This window comes from Cryptomeria japonica, chromosome 8, assembly GCF_030272615.1.
Source record: "Cryptomeria japonica chromosome 8, Sugi_1.0, whole genome shotgun sequence".
Taxonomy (NCBI): Eukaryota; Viridiplantae; Streptophyta; class Pinopsida; order Cupressales; family Cupressaceae; genus Cryptomeria; species Cryptomeria japonica.
In genome coordinates, this window is record NC_081412.1 from 421927695 (window position 1) to 421948452 (window position 20758).

Sequence of the window (20758 nt, forward strand, 5' to 3'; positions counted from 1 at the left end):
AGATAAGGTAGTACAAACCGGTGAGAGATAATCCACTCTACATCATATTGGTATCAGAGCCAATTGATTGAACAAAGTGGTGTATGTCAGACCCATAGTTAGAGTCACAACCCAGCAGCATTCCACCAAAGGCAATGAGCCAAGAGGCTATTAGGAAGTTGGTCCAAGATATGCTTAGGGAAGCCTGAGAGCAAGAAACTAAGAAAGGCAAGGGCAAGGTCACTGAATGGAGTGATGAAACTGATGATGAAGATGTAGATGTGATAGGAGTCATAATAGAAAAGAATGAGTTGGGCAAAGATCAACAAATCTTCTTGGATGCCCTCAAGTCATCAATAAACACAACATAGAAGGTTTACCTATATACAATGGAAGCGTATATGGCGAAGAGTTATTGGATTGGATAGAAGCCTTGAACAATCATTTCAAATACAAGGAAGTTGCAGAAGAAAAGAGGGTCAATTTGGCCAAGTCAAGATTGAAGGGATTATCCCTAGTGTGGTGGAACATGATGCAAGAAGAAAGAGAACAAACCAGGAGAAAGAAGATCATCTCTTGGGGGAGAATGAAGATGATGATTAAAACTCAATTCTTACCTATAGATTATGAGGTGAAGATGCACAAGAAGCTGCAGAATCTGAAACAAAGAGAAATGGATGTGGGTACCTATACAAAGGAGTTCAACAAACTTACCCTAAGAGATAGGAAGCAAGAGGAAGAAATGGAGAAGGTTGCAAGGTACTTAAATGGCCTTAGACAAAAAATTCAAGATGAGATTAGCATGATAGCACCTGGCACAGTCCATAAATGCTTTCAGTTAGCCTTGAGAGCAGAAGATAAGATCAGAAGGAGAGGTCAACATAATCAAAGGGGCAGAGGTGGTAGAGGTTATAGAGGAAGAGGAACCTTTGGAAGGAGCTATAATCCTAGCAAGAATGATGAAGGAAATCAATCAGAGAACAGTGGTGATTATTCTAACAAAGGAGGATATTTTAGAGGCAACTCTAGAGAGAGAAATAACTATAGAGGCAGATTTGGCAATTCGGGAAGAGGAACCACAGTCTTCACTAGCAAATTCTACCATTTTCATCAAGTAGGGCATACCATGAGTCGGTGTCCTAAAAAAAATTCAAGCTCTCACATGGGAGACATGAGAACTCAGTTGGTGCAAGAAGAGGATTGTCAAAGTGTTACCTCACTAATCAGCAAGGCAGGACCAATTCTAGATGGAGAGAGAATGATGCTAAGAAGGACCTTGTTGAAGGTACCATAGTCCAAAGAACCTACACAAAGGAAGACACTGTTCAAAACCACCTGCAGATCTCATGATAATATTTATAAAGTTATAGTAGATTCAAGGTCTACTAGGAACATTGTAGCAGTTGAAATAGTAGATAAACTAAAATTGAAAAGGTTGCCACATACCACCCCCTATAAGGTATCTTGGTTGAGTAAGGGTCAGCATGTGCTTGTAAATGAGCATAGATTTTGAAATAGGAGATTACAATGATAGTGTTCTATGTGACATATTACCCATGGAAGCATGTCACTTACTGTTAGGAATCCCTTGGCAGTATGATTTCAAAGCCATACATGTTTGGGAGAAGAATTCTTATGTTATCACGAAGGAGGGTAGAAAGTTTTGAATGGATCCCTTGATTAATCAGGGTGAAGAAAGACATGTTGGATCAAGTTTTATGTTTCTTGGTGAGAAAGAGTTCTTGAAATTGTTGAAGCATAAACAAAACCAAAGATTTTCTCTTATAGTGAAACCCAAAGAAGAGACAAAGACTGAAACCAAACCAGTGATACCTCAAGAAATGCAGACCTTACTAGACTAGTACAAAGACATAGTTGTCAATGAGATTTCGGATGCCTTACCCCCTATGAGAGATATTAACCATCAAATAGACCTCATATCTGATTCAACTTTTTCAAACAAAGTTGCTTACAAAATGACACCCACTCAAAATGAGGAAATAGCAAAGCAAATGCAGGAATTGCAAGATAAGGGGTTGATAAAGAAGAGCTTAAGTCCATGTGCAGTGCCTACTATTTTGGCACCTAAGAAAGATGGTAAGTGGAGGGTGTGAATTGATTCAAGGGCCATAAACAAAATTACAATTAGATACTGGTTTCCAATGACGAGGATTAGGGATCTAATGGACTACCTAGGTGGAGCTTGCTACTTTTCTAAGGTGGATTTGAAATCAGGCTATCATCAAATTAGGATCAGGCCTGGTAATGAATGGAAGACAACCTTTAAAACAAATGAGGGGTTATATGAATGGTTGGTGATGCCCTTTGGGTTCACAAATGCACCTAACACCTTCATGACACTCGAGAATGAGGTTCTTGTAGAGTTCATTGGTAAGTTTGTCATTGTTTATCTTGATGACATTCTAATTTTTAGTGGGTCAAAGGAGGAGCATATCAAACATCTGAATCAATTTTTGAGGAAGCTACATCAAGAAAATTTGATGATCAACTTGGATAAATGTGAGTTTTTCAAAAATAAATTGGTGTATCTTGGTTTTGTAGTTTCTCAAGGTTGTTTAAAAATGGATCCATCAAAAGTGGAAGCAATAGTAAAGTGATCTACTACTAATTTAGTAGGAGATGTAAGAAGTTTCCATAGTTTAGCTTCTTTTTATAGTAAATGCATTAGAGGTTTTAGCCATGTGTGTACACCTATCTTTAACACCATCAAAGGTGGGATAAAATGTCAGTTTAAGTGGACTAGTGTAATAGACAAAGGGTTTGAGTTGTTAAAACAAAAGGTAGCAGAACTTCCTTACCTTAGGCTCCCTAATTTCAGTCATTTCTTTACTGTGGAGTGTGATGCTAGCAAGTTGTCTATAGGGGCCATTTTGAGCCATGAAGGTCACCCGGTTGTATTTTTCTCTGAGAAGCTCAATGAGGCAAAACAAAAGTATTCTACCTATAATCTAGAGTTATATGCTACGGTGCAAGCATTCGAGAAGTGGTGGAATTATTTGTTACCTAAAGATTTCATAGTCTACACTGATAATCATGCACTTAGTTTTTTGAATGGGTAGGAAAATTTGAATCAAAGACACCTCAAGTGGGTTGAGTATTTGTAGGCCTACACCTTTTCCATCAAACACAAGAAATGATTCACTAATAAGGTATCAGGTGCCTTAAGTAGAAGGGTTCTAACAATCCAAGAAGTACATCTACAAAGTGTGGGGTTAAATGACCTCAAAGATCTCTACCAGGGTGACAAAGATTTTGGTGAAGCATATGATGTTTTCTCAAAGTTTGTTGATGCTTGTCATGTTGCCTATTCTGATTTTATATTGTGCGGGAAGGCTTATTGTTTAAAGGATGCCTACTTTGCATACCACAGTGCTCTATGAGATACAATGTCATCAAGGAGAAGCATCAAGGCAGTCTAAGTGGACAATTTGGTCTTCACAAGACCTTAGAGCAGGTTGGCAGGTTCTACCATTGGCCTAGACTACAGCCAGATGTTAGAATATTTGTGGAGAAATGTGATATTTGTCAAAGGGATAAGGGTACTTCCAGCAATGCAGGTTTATATCAGCCTCTAGCCATACCAACAAGGCCATGGAAGTGTGTGATTATGGACTTTGTTCTTGGTTTACCTAGAACTCCAAGAGGATATGAAAGTGTCTATGTCATAGTGGATAGATTCAGTGAGATGGCACACTTTGTGCCTTGAAAATGCACTAATGATGCCTCCTACATAGCAGGGTTGTTCTTCAAAGAGATTGTAAGGATCCATGGTTTACCACTTAGTATTGTGAGTGATAGAGATATAAAATTTGTGAGTCACTTTTGGTGAACCTTGTGGAAGAAAATTGGTACTAACCTTTCTTTTTCATCTACATACCATACACAATCTGATGGTCAAACTGAAGTAGTAAATAGGTCCTTGGTTAATTTACTGAGATGTCTCACCAAACAACATGGTCAAGTTTGGGAACTAGTATTGGGACAAGCAGAGTATGCCTACAATGACTCTGTCAATAGAAGCACAGGTTGGAGTCCATTTGAGATTGTACATGGATGTCATCAAAGGGGTATCTTAGAAGTTAGAGACATCAGTTCTATGTGATGGTATGATGAAATAATAAGTATCTGGTAGATTAGTGAGAGGGGGGTGAATCAATAAATAGAAAAATTGATACAAACTTTCCAAACTCAAACTCAATCACACAAAGTAAACTAATCAATGAAATATCACTCTCAAGATCAATACTCATAGGAATACCGGTTGATTATTACAACAACTTAACAATAAACAACATTTAACTTGTAAACATCCAAATGCTTTATCATATTCCAATGTTTTATTTCTCAATGCTTCCGCTTATCATGCCTTATTAGAAATAGTTAAGTAGTTAATCAAATCAACCATAAGATCATAACCACAAAAACATTCACCACATAACACAAGTATTTATACATGGAAAACCCAAATAGGTAAAAACCACGGTGAGATGGAACTCACAAGATAATATCTAAACTCCTTTGAAGTTCACCCTATTAGGAGCCAAGCCTGTTAAAGCTTTTATAAAAGTCATGTTAAGAACTCATCCTGTTAGGAATCACCTGGTTAAGGGATTGACTACAAATGCCTTGTTAGAAGAAAATACCTTGTAAGGAGTAACCTCAGTAGAGGATTTGAAAATCCAATCTAATGGACCACCTTGTTAGAGGATTTAATAAGTAACCAGACTTGTTAGAGCTTACCTAATTAGGGGACTTCAATTCTACTATAATTGTTAGAAAACAATATAAGTTTGCTTGATTTGATCCATTTAAGCTTCTATCTACCTTTACTCAAACTGTGGACTCATTATTTGGTTCGGCAACCATACACTCAACTGATTTCAGCCAACTCTTGCCAACACTAAACAAAACAACTTCATCGACCTTAAATACAAATTAATTAGGTCAATAACACAACAAAAATCTAATCCTCTCATTGAGGGTAGAAACAAGTCAGTTCAAGTATGACCATTGGATTTCATAGTAATCTATACACATCAATCAAGAAAACCCCAACTGCTCCTTGATTACTACTTCATCGATCTCAGTAACTCATCATGCGCTTTGCATTAGATGCAATACACTTTTCTCATTCCCTAGACAAAAAAACAAACGCACCAAAACAATATGAACTTGTCTTTATACAATGACTATACATGTCACCATTAGATCATAAACCAACATAACCAATTCAACAAACTTAATCAGTTAGGGTTTAGCAAAAATAACTAGTAGGGTTTTACCGGTTACATTACATAGAAGGGTTTAACCTTGTACAACAGTTACTAGTTCAACTCACAAAGGTACATACTGGTTTACAGTATCCTTCACAAAGCTCTCCCTACCGGTTACAAGACAATATCAACAATAACAACAATATCAGCAATATAATTACTGGTTCAATTGACATCAATCAAAACATAATATATCATTAATGCAATCTTCATACAAATGCCAACAATCTCCACCTTTGGCATTGATGGAAATACAAATATCAACACCATTTCTTGTTGTTGTGATTGTGAATAGGAACCCTGGTTTACATTACCAAGTATTCACATGCTCTCTCTATCTTCAGTCTGTCATGGGTTTTCCTTCCCATTATCACATAATTCTTCTCCCCCTTTGAAAGCAATGCCAAATTGAAAGTAAAACATGTAATGTTAAATTCACTATGCATCAACAACATACTACAACTTGATGCTCCCCCTATGGAATACGCCCACTTCTACACCAACCCTTGTAAAATTCTGCAAGTAATTCAGGAACTCATGGAGTCAACATCATGCTCAACTAACTTCATGAAGAGGGACAACCCCTAACTGCCTTCTAAGATACTCAAAAGTATTCTTAGGTAGAGGTTTGGCAAAAATATCTGCAAGCTGCTCCTTGGTAAAAACATGCTCTAAGATAACATCTTTACTCTAAACTTTCTCCCTCAAGAAATGATAATTCAATTCAATGTGCTTAGTTCATGTGTGCAAAACATGATTCGTGGAAATATTTATGGCACTTGTATTATCATATAATATCTTTATAGGTTTTGAAATCTTCATCTTAAAACCTTCCAAAATGTGCCTCATCCAAATAGCCTGTGTGCAATTTATATAAGCTGCAACATACTCAGCTTTAGCAATACATTGTGAAGTACAACTCTGCTTTTTACTACTCCAGGAAACAAGCCTTCCTCCAAGAAAAAATGCTCCACCGGTTGTGCTTTTCCAATCATCAAAATTTCCTACCCAAACATCATCTGTGTATGCCTTCAAATCAAGGTTTCCTCCATATGGATACCATAATCCATAGTCAACAGTGCCTTTTAGGTATCTATAGATTCTCTTGGTTGCTTCAGGTATGTTTCCTTAGGATTCTTCTGGAATCTAACAACTATGTCAACCGCATGGGCTGTGTTCAGTCTATTGTGAACAACATAGTGCAATTTTCCAATCATTGACTTGTATTCCTTCTCATCAACGGACTTAGATTCATCTTTCTTGGACAACTTACAACCTATAACCATTGGTGTCCCAACTGGTTTACAGTTACTAATGCCAATTTCTTCAAAACCTCTTTCACATACTTAGACTGTGTAATGAAAATACCATTCTTCATTTGTGGTATCTGCAAGCCTATGAAAATTTGAATTTCCCCTACTAAAGACATTTCAAACTCATTTTTCATTTCCTCTGCAAAACTGTTGCTCATGACATCATTACCTCCAAATATAATATCATCACCAAATACTTCACTCACCAGTATTTCATCTCCTTCAAACTTGAGCTATATGTTCTTATCATCATTGGTTCTCAAAAAGCCTATCTTCATCAAATGTGTATGAAGCCTTTCATACCATGCTCTAGGTGCCTATTTTAATGCATATAAAGCCTTATGCAATCTGCATACCATGTCTTTCTCATCAGTCAAAGTATAACCATTTGGTTGCTCTATGTATACCTCTTCTTCCAATATCCCATTCAAAAATGCAAATTTAACATCCCTCTGATATACCTTGAACTTCTTATGGGCTGCAAATGCAAGTAAAGTTCTGACACCTTCCAATCTTGCTACTAGTGCAAAAGTTTTGGCATAATCTTCTCCTTCTTCTTGTCCATAACCCTTGCAGACCAATCTTGCCTTGTTGCGAACTACAACACTATCTTCATTCAACTTGTTCCTGTACACCCATTTAGTACCTATAACATTCTTATTTACCGATCGGGGTACTAGGGTCAAAGTGTTGTTCTTCTCAACTTGATCCAATTCCTCCTCCATAGCTTTAACCCAATGATCATCACCAAATTCTTCCTTAGCAATTCTTGGTTCAATGGTGGAGATCATACAAGAATTTTCTTTGATTCTTCTTCTAGTTAGTACTCCAGCATCCTTATCTCCAATAATTTGCTCAGGATTGTGATTCAATCTCACATATCTAGGAATAACATGATCATTATCTTAAGGTTCAACTTCTTCATTGTCATCTTCTTCTTCAAAATTTATCTGTTACGGTTAGACCGGTGCATCAAAATTTTCTTTGTGGGTTTCAAATTTCACAGTTTTTGGTTCCAAAAACAAAATGCAAGGTTCTTCATCCTTTTTCTCTGAACTGGTTCCTTCTGAGACTTTAGGAAATTCATCCACTCAAACATTAGCACTCTCAACAATTCTCTTTGTCTGGTTGTTAAAACATTTGTAGGCCTTACTCTTGGTGGAATACCCAAGAAATATACCTTCATCACTCTTAACCTCAAATTTTCTAATGTAATCACCTCTTTTAATAAAGCATTTGCATCCAAATATCTTAAAATATCTTACATCAGGTGATCTTCCATACCAATATTCATAAGGAGTCTTTTCCTTACCTCTCTTTACCAGAACCCGGTTCATTGTGTAGACAGTTGTGCTAACAACTTCTCTCCAAAAGTTTTTCACTACACCTCCATGTATCAACATTGTCCTAGAAACTTCAACAACTGACCAGTTGTTCCTTTATGTGATACCATTTTGTTGTGGTGTCCTCGGTGCAGAAAGTTATCGTTTCATACCATTCTCTTCACAATACCTAGTGAATTCCTGAGAAGTAAATTCACCGCCTTGATCTATCCTCAAATATTTTATCTTCTTACCACTCTCTTTGTCAACTAAGGCTCTGAATGCCTTGAACTTACCAAAATCTTCATTCTTATCTTTCAAGAATGTGACCCACATCATCCTTGAGAAATCATCAGTGAGAATCATGAAATATCTATCACCTTAAATTCTTTTTGTTCTTATTGGTCCACAAAGATCTATATAAACCAAATCTAACAAGTGCTCTGCTGAAAAGGATTTTCTTTTGAAAGTTGAAGAAGTCATGTTTCCTAACTGACATTCTTTGCAAAGAGCATTAACCAGTTTGTCTAACTGAGGCAAACCTCTCACTATCTTGGACTTACTCACTTTAACAATGTTATCAAAGTTTATATGACAAAATCTCCTATGCCAAATCCAGCTATCATCTATTTTTGCAATAAAATAGTTGCTAACTTTATAATTAAGATGAAACGGGTTACATTTAGTTTGTTTCCCAGTCGCAATCAATTCACCTTTGTTGTCAAAGATTTTGCACGTACCATTTCTAAACTCTAGTGGGTATCCTTTGTCATTGAGTTGTGCCACACTCAAAAGATTGTGCTTTAGATCTTCAACCCAATAGACATCATCTACACTGCACTTCACATTAAGAGAAATAAATCCCTTGCCTTTAACCATGCAGGGTTCTTAGTACTTTACTGATCACTGTGGCATCTTCCACTTTCCCTCCTGCACTCTTAATTTCACCGACTATCTCTTTTATCCTTTGACCATACTGTTGGATATTCTCACCTTCAGACATTCTCATGTCATCAAAATTTCCTCTTAGACTCTCCTCTTTAGCAATATTCACATGTTCATCACCGCTATAAATCTATTCAAGTTTTTTCCATACTTCATATGCAGTTTCAAGACCATGAAAATCTACATATTCAGCATCAGACAAGGAACTGATAATAGCCTCCAATGCTTGATGATTTTCTTGTTGTTCTTTCTTCTTATCATCAGTTAGAGTCCTAGTAGGTGCAATATACTTAGTATCTACATGATCCCATTACTGACTTCCCAAACTCTTAATGTAAATCTTCATTCTATCACTCCATATCCTATAGTTTTCTCTGTTGAACTTCGGACGTTCCTTCTTCATCATGATCAAGCAGATCTTTTCCTAAAGTTGTTAGGCTTAGACCTTAGAGGACCTGAGATGCTCTGATACCAACTGATGGATGATGAAAGAATAAGTATCTGGTAGATTACTGAGAAGGGGGGGTGAATCAGTAAATAGAAAAATTGATACAAACTTTCCAAACTCAAAATCAATCACACAAAGTAAACCTATCAATGAAATATAATTGTCAAGATTAATACTCAAAAGAATATTGGTTGATGGTTACAACAACTTAACAGTAAACAACATTTAACTTGTAAACATCCAAATGCTTTATCATATGCCAATGCTTCATTTCTCAATGCTTCTGGTTATCATGCCTTATCAGAAATAGTTAAGTAGTTAATCAAATCAACCATAAGATCATAACCACAAAAACACTTACCACATGACACAAGTATTTATACATGGAAAACTCAAATAGGTAAAAACCACGGTGAGATGGGACTCACAAGATAATATCTGAACTCTTCTGAAGTTTGCCCTGTTAGGAGCCAAGCCTGTTAAAGCTTTTACAAAAGTCTTGTTAAGAACTGATCCTATTAGGAGTCACCCAATTAAGGGATTGACTACAAATGCCTTAATAGAAGAAAATACCCTATAAGGGGTAACTTCAGTGGAGGATTTGAAAATCCAATCTAATGGACCACCTTGTTAGAGGATTTAATAAGTAACCAAGCTTATTAGAGCTTACCCTGTTAGGGGATTTCAATTCTGTTTTAATTGTTAGAAAATAACAAGAGTTTGCTTGATCTTTCTGAATAGCACTACACTTGCTTGATCAGATCCATTTAAGCTTCTATCTTCCTTTACTCAAACTGTAGACTTATTATCTAGTTTGGCAACCACACACTCACCTGATTTCAGCCAACTCTTGCCAACACTAAACAAAACAACTTCATCGACCTTAAATACAAATCAATTAGGTCGGTAACACAACAAAAATATAATCCTCTCATCGAGATTGCAAACAAGTTGGTTCAAGTATGACCATTGGATTTCATAGCAATCTCTACACATCAATCAAGAAAACCTCAACCGCTCCTTGATTACTGCTTCATCGATCTCAGTAACTCATCACGCGCTTTTCATTAGATGCAATACACTTTACTCATTCCCTAGACAAACAAACAAACACACCAAAACAATTTGAACTTGCCTTCATACAATGACCATATGTGTCACCATCAGATCATAAACCAACATAACCAATTTAAAAATCTTAATCGGTTAGGGTTTAGCAAAAATAACTGGTAGGGTTGACCGGTTACATTACATAAAAGGGTTTAACCTTATACGATGGTTGTCGCTTTAACTCACAAACTTACATACCGATTTACAATATCCTTCACAAAGGTCTTCCTACTGGTTACAAAACAATGTCAACAATAACAACAATATCAGCAATATAATTACCAGTTCAATTGACATCAATCAAAACATAATATATCATTAATGCAATCTTCATGCAAACACCAACAATCTCCCCCTTTGGCATTGATGGCAATAAAAATATCAACACCATTTCTTATTGTTGTGATTGTGAATAGGAATCCTGGTTTACATTAGAAAGTATTCACATGCTCTCTCTGTCTTCAGTTTGTCACTGGTCTTCCTTCCCATTATCACATAATTATTCTCTCCCTTTGAAAGCAATGCTAAATTGAAAGTAAAACATGTAATGTTAAATTTTCACTATGCATCAACAACATACTACAACTTGATGCTCCCCCTGTGGAATACATCCACTTCTACATCAACGCTTGTAAAATTCTGCAAGTAATTTGTGAACTGATATAGTCAACATCATGCTCAACTAACTTCATGAAGAGGGATAACCCCTAACTAACTTCTAAGATACTCAAAAGTAGTCTTAGGTAGAGGTTTGGTTGCTATCAGGTGTGTTTCCTTAGGATTCTTCTGGAATCTAACAACTATGCCAACCGCATGGGCTATGTCTGGTCTGTTGTGAACAACATAGTGCAATTTTACAATCACTGACCTATATTCATTCTCATCAACAGACTTAGATTCATTTTTCTTGAACAACTTACAACCTATAGCCATTGGTGTCCCAACTAGTTTACAATCACTTATGCCAATGTCTTGAAAACCTCTTTCACATACTTAGCCTGTGTAATGAAAATACCATTCTTCAATTTTTGTATCTGCAAGCCTATGAAAAAATTTATTTCCCCTACTAAATACATTTCAAACTCATTTTTCATTTCCTCTTCAAAACTATTGTTCATGACATCATTACCTCCAAATATAATATCATCAACAAATACTTCACTCAGCAGTATTTCATCTCCTTCAGACTTGAGATATATGTTACTATCATCATTCGTTCTCAGAAAGCTTATCTTCATCAGATGTGTATGAAGCCTTTCATACCATGCTCTAGGTACTTGTTTTAATCCATATAAAGCCTTATGCAATCTGCATACCATGTCTTTCTCATTAGTCAAAGCATAACCATTTGGTTTCTCTATGTATACCTCTTCTTCCAATGTCCAATTCAAAAATGTAGACTTAACATCCATCTTATATACCTTGAACTTCTTATGGGCTGCAAATGCAAGTAAAGTTTTGACACCTTCCAATCTTGCTACTGGTGCAAAAGTTTCACCATAATCTTCTCCTTCTTGCGCATAACCCTTGCAAAATAATTTTGCCTTGTTGCAAACTACAACACCATCTTCATTCAACTTGTTTGTGTATACCCATTTAGTACCTATAACATTCTTATTTACCAGTCGGGGTACTAGGGTCCAAATGTTTTTTCTTCTCAATTTGATCCAATTCCTCCTCCATAGCTTTAACCTAATGATCATCACCAAATGCTTCCTTAGCAATTCTTGGTTCAATGGTGGAGATCATGCAAGAATTTTCTCTGATTCTTCTTCTAGTTAGTACTCCAGCATCCTTATCTCCAATAATCTGCTCAGGATTGTGATTCAGTCTCACATATCTAGGAATAACATGATCATTATCTTTAGGTTCAACTTCTTCATTGTCATCATCTTCTTTGAAATTTATCTATTTCGATTGGACTGGTGCATCAAAATTTGCTTTGCCAGTTTCAAATTTCACAATTTCTGGTTCCAAAAACAAAATGCAAGGATTTTCATCCTTTTTCTCTAAACTAGTTCCTTCTGAGACTTTAGGAAATTCATCCACTCAAACATCAACGCTCTCAACAATTCTCTTTATCTGGTTGTTAAAACATGTGTAGGCCTTAATCTCGATGGAATACCCAAGAAATATACCTTCATCACTCTTAGCCTCAAATTTGCTAATGTAATCACCTCTTTTAATAAAACATTTTCTTCCAAATATCTTAAAATAGCTTACATCAAGTGATCTTCCATACCAATATTCATAAGGAGTCTTTTCCTTGCCTATCTTTACCAGAACCTGGTTCATTGTGTAGACAGTTGTGCTGGTAGCTTCTCTCCAAAAGGTTTTCGCTGCACCTCCATGTATCAACATTGTCCTAGCAACTTCAACAACTGACTGGTTGTTCCTTTATGCGATACCATTCTGTTGTGGTGTCCTCGGTGCAGAAATTTGTCATTTGATAACATTCTCTTCACAATACCTAGTGAATTCCTGAGAAGTAAATTCACCGCCTTGATCTATCCTCGGACATTTTATCTTCTTACCGCTCTCTTTCTCAGCTAAGGCCCTAAATGCCTTGAACTTACCAAAATCTTCATTCTTATCATTCAAGAATGTGACCCACATCGTCCTTGAGCAATCATCAGTGAGAATCATGAAATATCGATCACCTTCAATTCTTTTTGTTCTTATTGGTCCACAAAGATCTATATGAACCAAATCTAACAAGTGCTCTGCTAAAAAGGATTTGCTTTTGAAAGTTGAAGATGTCATGTTTCCTAACTGACATTCTTTGCAAAGAGAATTAACCGGTTTGTCTAACTGAGGCAAACCTCTCACTGTCTTGGACTTACTCACTTTAACAATGTTATCAAAGTTTATATGACAAAATCTCCTATGCCAAATCTAGCTATCATCTATTTTTACAATAAAACAGTTGCTAACTTTATAATTAAGATGAAACAGGCTACATTTAGTTTGTTTCCCGGTCGCAATCAATTCACCTTTGTTGTCAAAGATTTTGCACGTACCATTTCTAAACTCTAGTGGGTATCCTTTGTCATTGAGTTGTGCCACACTCAAAAGATTGTGCTTTAGACCTTCAACCCAATAGACATCATCTGCACTGCTCTTCCCATTAAGAGAAACAAATCCCTTACCTTTAACCATGCAGGGTTCTCAGTACCTTACTGATCACTATGGCATCTTCCACTTTCCCTCCTGCACTCTTAATTTCACCAACTATCTCTTTTATCCATTGACCATACTACTGGATATCGTCACCTTCAGACATTTTCATGTCATCAAACTTTCCTCTTAGACTCTCTTCTTTAGAAATATTAACATGTTCATCACAACTATAAATCTCTTCATTTTTTTCCATACTTCATATGCAGTTTCAAGACCATGAACGTCTACATATTCAGCATCAAACAGGGAACTGCTAATAGCCTCCAATGCTTGATGATTTTCTTGTTGTTCTTTCTTCTGATCATCAGTCAGAGTCCCAGTAGGTGCATTATACTTAGTATCTACATGATCCCAATACTGACTTCCTGGACTCTTAATGTAAATCTTTATTCTATCGCTCCATATCCTATAGTTTTCTCTGTTGAACTTTGGACATTCCTTATTCATCATGATCGAGCAGATCTTTTCCTAAAGTTGTTAGGACTAGACCTTAGAGGACCTGAGTTGATCTAATACCAATTGATGGATGATGAAATAATAAGTATCCAGTAGATTATTGAGAAGGGGGGGTGAATCAGTAAATATAAAAACTGATACAAACTTTCCAAACTCAAACTGAATCACACAAAGTAAACTTATCAATGAAATATAACTGTGAAGATCAATACTCATAAGAATATCAGTTGACTGTTACAACAAATTAATAGTAAACATTTAACTTGTAAACATCCAAATGCTTTATCATATGCCAATGCTTCATTTCTCAATGCTTCTAGTTATCATGCCTTATCGGAAATAGTAAAGTAGTTAATCAAATCAATCATAAGATCATAACCACAAAAACACTCACCACATGACACAAGTATTTATACGTGGAAAATCCAAATAGGTAAAAACCATGGTGAGATGGGACTCATAAGATAATATCCAAGCTCTTCTGAAGCTCGCCCTGTTAGGAGCCAAGCCTTATAAAGCTTTTACAAAAGTCATGTTAAGAACTCGTCCTGTTAGGAATCACCCGGGCAAGGGATTGACTACAAATACCTTATTAGAAGAAAATACCCTATAAGGAGTAACCTCAGTAGAGGATTTGAAAATCCAATATAATGTACCACCTTGTTAGAGGATTTAAAAAGTAACCAATCTTGTTAGAACTTACCTGGTTAGAGGATTTCAATTCTGTTGTAATTGTTAGAAAACAATAGGAGTTTGCTTGATCTGTCTGAAGAGCACTACACTTGCTTGATCAATTCCATTTAAGCTTCTATCTGCCTTTACTCAAACTACAGACTCATTATCTGATTCGGCAACCACACACTCAACTGATTTCAGCTAACTCTTGCCAACACTAAAAAACACAACTTCATCAACCTTAAATACAAATCAATTAGGTCGGTAACACAACAAAAATATAATCCTCTCATCGAGATTACAAACAAGTCAGTTCAAGTATGATCATTGGATTTTATAGCAATCTCTACAAATCAATCAAGAAAACCTCAACCGCTCCTTGATTACCGCTTTATCGATCTCAATAACTCATCACGCGCTTTGCATTAGATGCAAGACACTTTGCTCAATCCCTAGACAAACAAATAAATGCGCCAAAATAATTTGAACTTGTCTTCATACAATGACCATACGTGTCACCATCAAATCATAAACCAACATAACTAATTCAACAACCTTAATCGGTTAAGGTTTAGCAAAAACATCTTGTAGGGTTTATCGGTTACATTACATAGAAGGGTTTAACCTTTTACACTGGTTACTGATTCAACTCACAAACTTACATACTAGTTTACAATATCCTTCACAAATCTCTTCATATCAATTACAAGATAACATCAATAATAACAACAATACAAGAAATATCATTATCAGTTCAATTAACATCAATGACAACATAATATATCATTAATACAATCTTCATGCAAATACCAACACTATGGACGATAGGAGTGCTCAAGGTGAAAACTTTGCGGAGAATATGAAGGAGATCCATGAACAAGTCAAGAAAACATTGTAGCAAAACAATGAGAAATGCAAGACACAAGAAAACAAAACAAGTAGAGAAGTACACTACAAGTTAGATGATCTGGTTATGGCTTGTATGAGAAAGGAAAGACTTCTTAAGGGATAGCCTAGCAAACTATGCATGAAGAAGATTGGACATCTTAAGGTTGTGCATAAATTTGGCAACAATGACTATAAGGTGGAACTACCACCAAAATTTGGTATATCACCAATCTTTAATGTTTTTTATTTGTTCTAGTATAAGGGAACTCAGTTAGCTACAAACAAATAAGAGCCTACTAAAGCGGTAGATTGGATACAAGACCTACCTCCAAGACAACTAGTGACATTGGACTACATTTTGGACTCCAAGATTGTCAAAAGGACTAGGAAAGGAGTTTATAGAGACTACTTGGTTAAATGGATAGGTCTCCCTAAATTTGAAGCTACATAGATGTCTAAAGGAGATATAATGAAGCATGGAACCATTATTCAAGCCCTATCCACTCAAGGGACTTGATATTTTCCTACCCCGGGAGTATGGTGCAGGGGAACTTGGCAATTTTTTTGTTGAGTTTGTTTCCAGGATGTTGGAATCATTTTTTTAGTTTTGTAACAAGGCCAAGAGGCCATAGAGTGTGTTCTCAAATGATTGTAAGGGCCCTAAGAGTCTTTGTTTGGCCAATGTTGGCATGTGAGCTCTTAAGGGTGCCAGGTAGAGCACTTAATAGGATAAGTTGTTTTTGGGTTAATGTAGGTTGGTTGATGTTGTTTTGAAGTTTTTAAGGTCATATTAGTTGTGTGAAAGTGACCAAGTTTGGGTTTGAGCAAAGTTGCTCACCTATGCAACAAATTAAAAAAGTTGCAAAAGTTTCTCACAACAACTTTGCAACATTTTTCATATACCAATGGGTAGTTGGTTGTCACAGTTCGTTGTGAGTGTTTGTAACTACTCCAAGGCCAGTATAAGGCTTGGAAAGACTGATAACAAATAGTGTTTGGAGGTTGTTGAAGATCTGAAGTAAATAAACAAGTTTTGGTTTCCCATTTGTGTGTGTTCTACCGAGTTTTTGTTGTTCTTTGCAAGTTTGTATGACCTGTACGGATCGAGCATCTCAAAATGGGGGCATGGATTATTATTTTGGTGTCTTAACTTCATTTTTTTTTTGATTTGGAGTCTTGAAGTGTTGTAGTTTGTGAATAAACTCCATTTTGTTGCAGGCGGGTCCAAGAGCCCTAAAAAACCAAGGTTTTAGAGTAAAACGGCTCCAGCCTAATGTTCCAAGGTGGATTTAGTCTCTAAAACCATGTGTAATTTTAGTTTGCAATGTATTTTATGTTTTATTTTTGGTTTTGAGTCAAAGGAAGCCAAATCAGATATTTTCCACCATACCCTAATCTTGGCATGTTGAGTTGGCAAGCATTAGGAATCATGGATAACAGGCCCTAATTGGGTGAGTCTGGTGGGTGAAGGAGAAGTATGATTGGTTTGTAATTCCATATGGAAGTACATACCCCAAACTATCTTCAATTTACTCAAGAAATCAGACCAGTGAATGACTTTTGATCAATCCCTATCTTTAAGGCCTGAAAAGGGGAAATTAGACCTAGTTAACTGATAAGGGTTAGATATGTTAGTGACCAAACCCACCTCAAGTTTTGAGATATTTAATGTAAACCCCAAAAGGGTATCTGTAATGTAAAATAATTCATAGGGTTGTTCAGGATTTTTAACCGGTAAATGCAGAATACCTCGTTGATAGGGCTACTAGAACTGGTTAGGCCTAAAAGTGCAGTTTGTTTGTAAAACACCAAATGGGTAAGTGTCAAAATCTCCTAAGTAAGAAATAGGGTTGGGATTCCATCCTTATTCATCCATCCTAATGTGTGTATTATGGGGAATGAAGATCCTATGGTAGAGGGGTTGAACTCTCAGTTTCAGTGTGAAAGATAGTTGGAAAACAAGGTCTTTGAGGCAAGAAAATGGAACTCACAAAACAAAAATAGCTTATCCTAGCCTAAGGACCTTGGGAAGGTTAGAGAGGGTAAGTCTTGTAGACCCTTGGAGGTTGTGAGATGTAGAATCATTGGATGGTTCTTCTGTAGCTTGGAGGAGATACCTAGACAAGGTAGCACAAACCGGTGAGAGACAATCCACTCTACATCAGTATCTCACTGTTTATAGTAGGTTATATTAGGTATGACATTGGTGGCTCTCTTACTCTCTTAAGAAACTCTTCAAGATCCACATGACCGATCTCCCTATCCCTAATATTGTCAATAGTTGACTTCACTGAAGAAGATGGAAACACTAGATGTATTTCTTGCTTTTTAAACTTCATTGATCTCTTATTAGAAGAAGGCTCTGACATTTGCAATAAATGCACTGCAATGTGAAAATATCATCATTGGAAATGATTAGACACCATATAAAACCTCACTTGATACAAAAAAAAAAAAAAAACATTGATCCATCACAAATTGATTAAAAATAACCAATTTGTATGTGTGTGAAATAGGTGCAAATCGGACCTATAAGTCCGATTGACACTATTAAGTGTAAAATCAAAACAACTACATTTTCAACCTATAGGTTTGATTTGCACCTAGCAAATTAGCTAAAACTCAAAGCTAAGTGCATATCAGGTTTATATTCCTGAAATGCACTTACGAATGATAAAAACCAAAGTAGTGCAAATCGGGGTTATATTCTCGATTTACACTTGGGAAGAACAAAAATCAGCGTAATTTAGGGGTATAACATCGATTTACACTTGATTGATGAAATCATGCATTGAAAGTGGTGATCAAGGTTTAAAACATGATAACCATTTTAATAAAAATTAGAAGTACTGGTGGTCGGACTTACAACCCCAACCACCACTTTGGAAGGTCAAAGTAATTATAAAGGGGAAAATTAGGTGACTTGGGAATTTGCAAGATAGAAGGAGAAATCACCCAATCGCTTATTTTTGCTTGAATGGGGAGATGCCTTTACATTTAAAAGAGGGGGGTAAATCCACTAGATTCAGTCACTAATCAGATTAGGACTAAATACTAAGTAGATTGATTGAAATGGAATGTGTTTGACCCTCTTTTATAAGTTGATTAGTTGAATTCAGACTAAGTGTTGGAAATGAAGACAAATATGAGAAAGCAATGAGTTGTAAATTTAGGATTTTGTCATGCACCTAGATCTAAGAGGTATGAGATGATTTGGAACTGCTCTGCAAAAAATGCCAAAAGTAGCAGGGACCGAGTGCAGGGACCAAGATACCCCCTCTTGGTCCTCTGAAATTTCAAATCATCAAAAAGGGTTTTTTCATCTTTGTCTGAAGCTTATCCCAGGAGTTACATCTACAAACCTATTTTTTACACATTAAAGGAAAGGGAAATGTGTTGGGGATAGGGGTTTGCCTTATATTCAAACCTTCATTTTGGAATTAACCAAGTAGTTGAAGTGATGTAATTGAAATGAGTGAAAGTGGAAATCCTCCTCTTTGAGGGGATGTTGAATTGACTGAAAATGAAATGCTTATACCTCCTTGTGAATTTTTGCTTGCCTCCACATGGAATTAGGACTTCATGAATTAGGATAATGATCTCCTCTTCAACGCTTGAAATATTGACTCTATTGTTGCTCCAAAGCTTGAAGGAAGACTAAAAATGCTCAATTGTTCTTGAATGCTAGAATGCTTGATCTCTTATGTGTGCGTGTTATTGCCTTTTTATTTCCCTTCTCTAAATGAGAGGGGAAATCCCTCTTATATATGTAAAGCGGAAAAATCGAACCCTAGTTGTTCTCCCCTCCCCAACTCCAAGGAGAGAGAAGGGAGAGTCACTAGGGTTGATGGTTTTCACTTAGGAGAGACTTTACATTCAAAAGAGGGGTTGAAACCCACAAGATCCAATCCCACGCAATGCAAGATTGGATTCTAAATGAGTTTCAAGGGTTGTGATAGCAAGGATACCCTCTTTTGTAAAGAATATAGATAGGATGATTGAACTAGGAATGCATGTAAAGTAGGAAAGATTCACTTATAAATGGAGATAGGGATACGGGATGAAGCTGCGGACCTGGAATTAGCAGTAAAATGCCGAGACGGTGCTGTTCTGCAAATTTGAGCGAAAGTTGATAGGACGATGGCGCCCGGCGTGCACATGGTCCTCTGAAAAATCCGCAAAACGAAGGGGGATATGTTCGTCTCTGCACAAGGATTCCAGATCTTCAATTATAGCCGCGTACCTGCCACCTACACATAGAAAAGAGAGGACGATTGGGGGGTTAGGGATGAGGGGTTTGCCTTTAGGTCAAACCCCGGTTTTGGAATTAACCAAGAAATGAGAATGCTGTAAATGTAAATGTTTGTAATGTAAACAAGTACTGATACCTTGTTGTAAGAATGTTTGTATTCTTACATGTGAAGGTGTAATGTATGTTGTATGTTGTATGTTGTAAGTGATCTCCTCTTCAATGGTTGAATCCTTGTCTTGAATGCAACACCTAGCCTTGAATGGAGATTTAGAATGCTCAATTGCTTGAAGGAATGCTTGAATGCTTGAATGTTTGAATGTTTGAATGTCGCTTCCGCCTTTTGCACATATGTCCTCCTCTTTTCCTCCTCCCTTTCTAGGAGAGGAAAAGTAGTTTATATACTTGTCAATTAGGGCTGATAGACTGATTTTTCTGACCTTAGGCCAACCAGGAAACATTATTTCCCAAATTGCAAACTTAAAGACCCGATGCGCAAAAGAGACCGGGCCCAAAATAGGGCTAGGGACCAGGGCGCTGGGCGCCATGGTCCCACCTCCCGGGACAGCAGGGTGCAAGAAGGGATCAAGCCAGGGTGCAGAAAAATGCAGTTTTTGGTGTCACAAGCAGGTTTCGGGGTCTCCATTCAGGTTCAACATTGTGCCGCCGTCGTGAAGACCCAAATGCAGTCAAAATTGCAAGTGTCACAATTTTAGGACACTACATTTAGCCCCCACTTTAGCGGGAGTATAAGTGTATGCTCATACTTTCGGTAAAGTACAAGGAAACAACATTGAAAAACTTTCACCACATCAAGGAGGCAAGATACACCAAGCCCCCAGTGGACTAAGGATCTTACGACTTCGATTGACAAAGTAAAAGGGAAGATCATGAGGGAG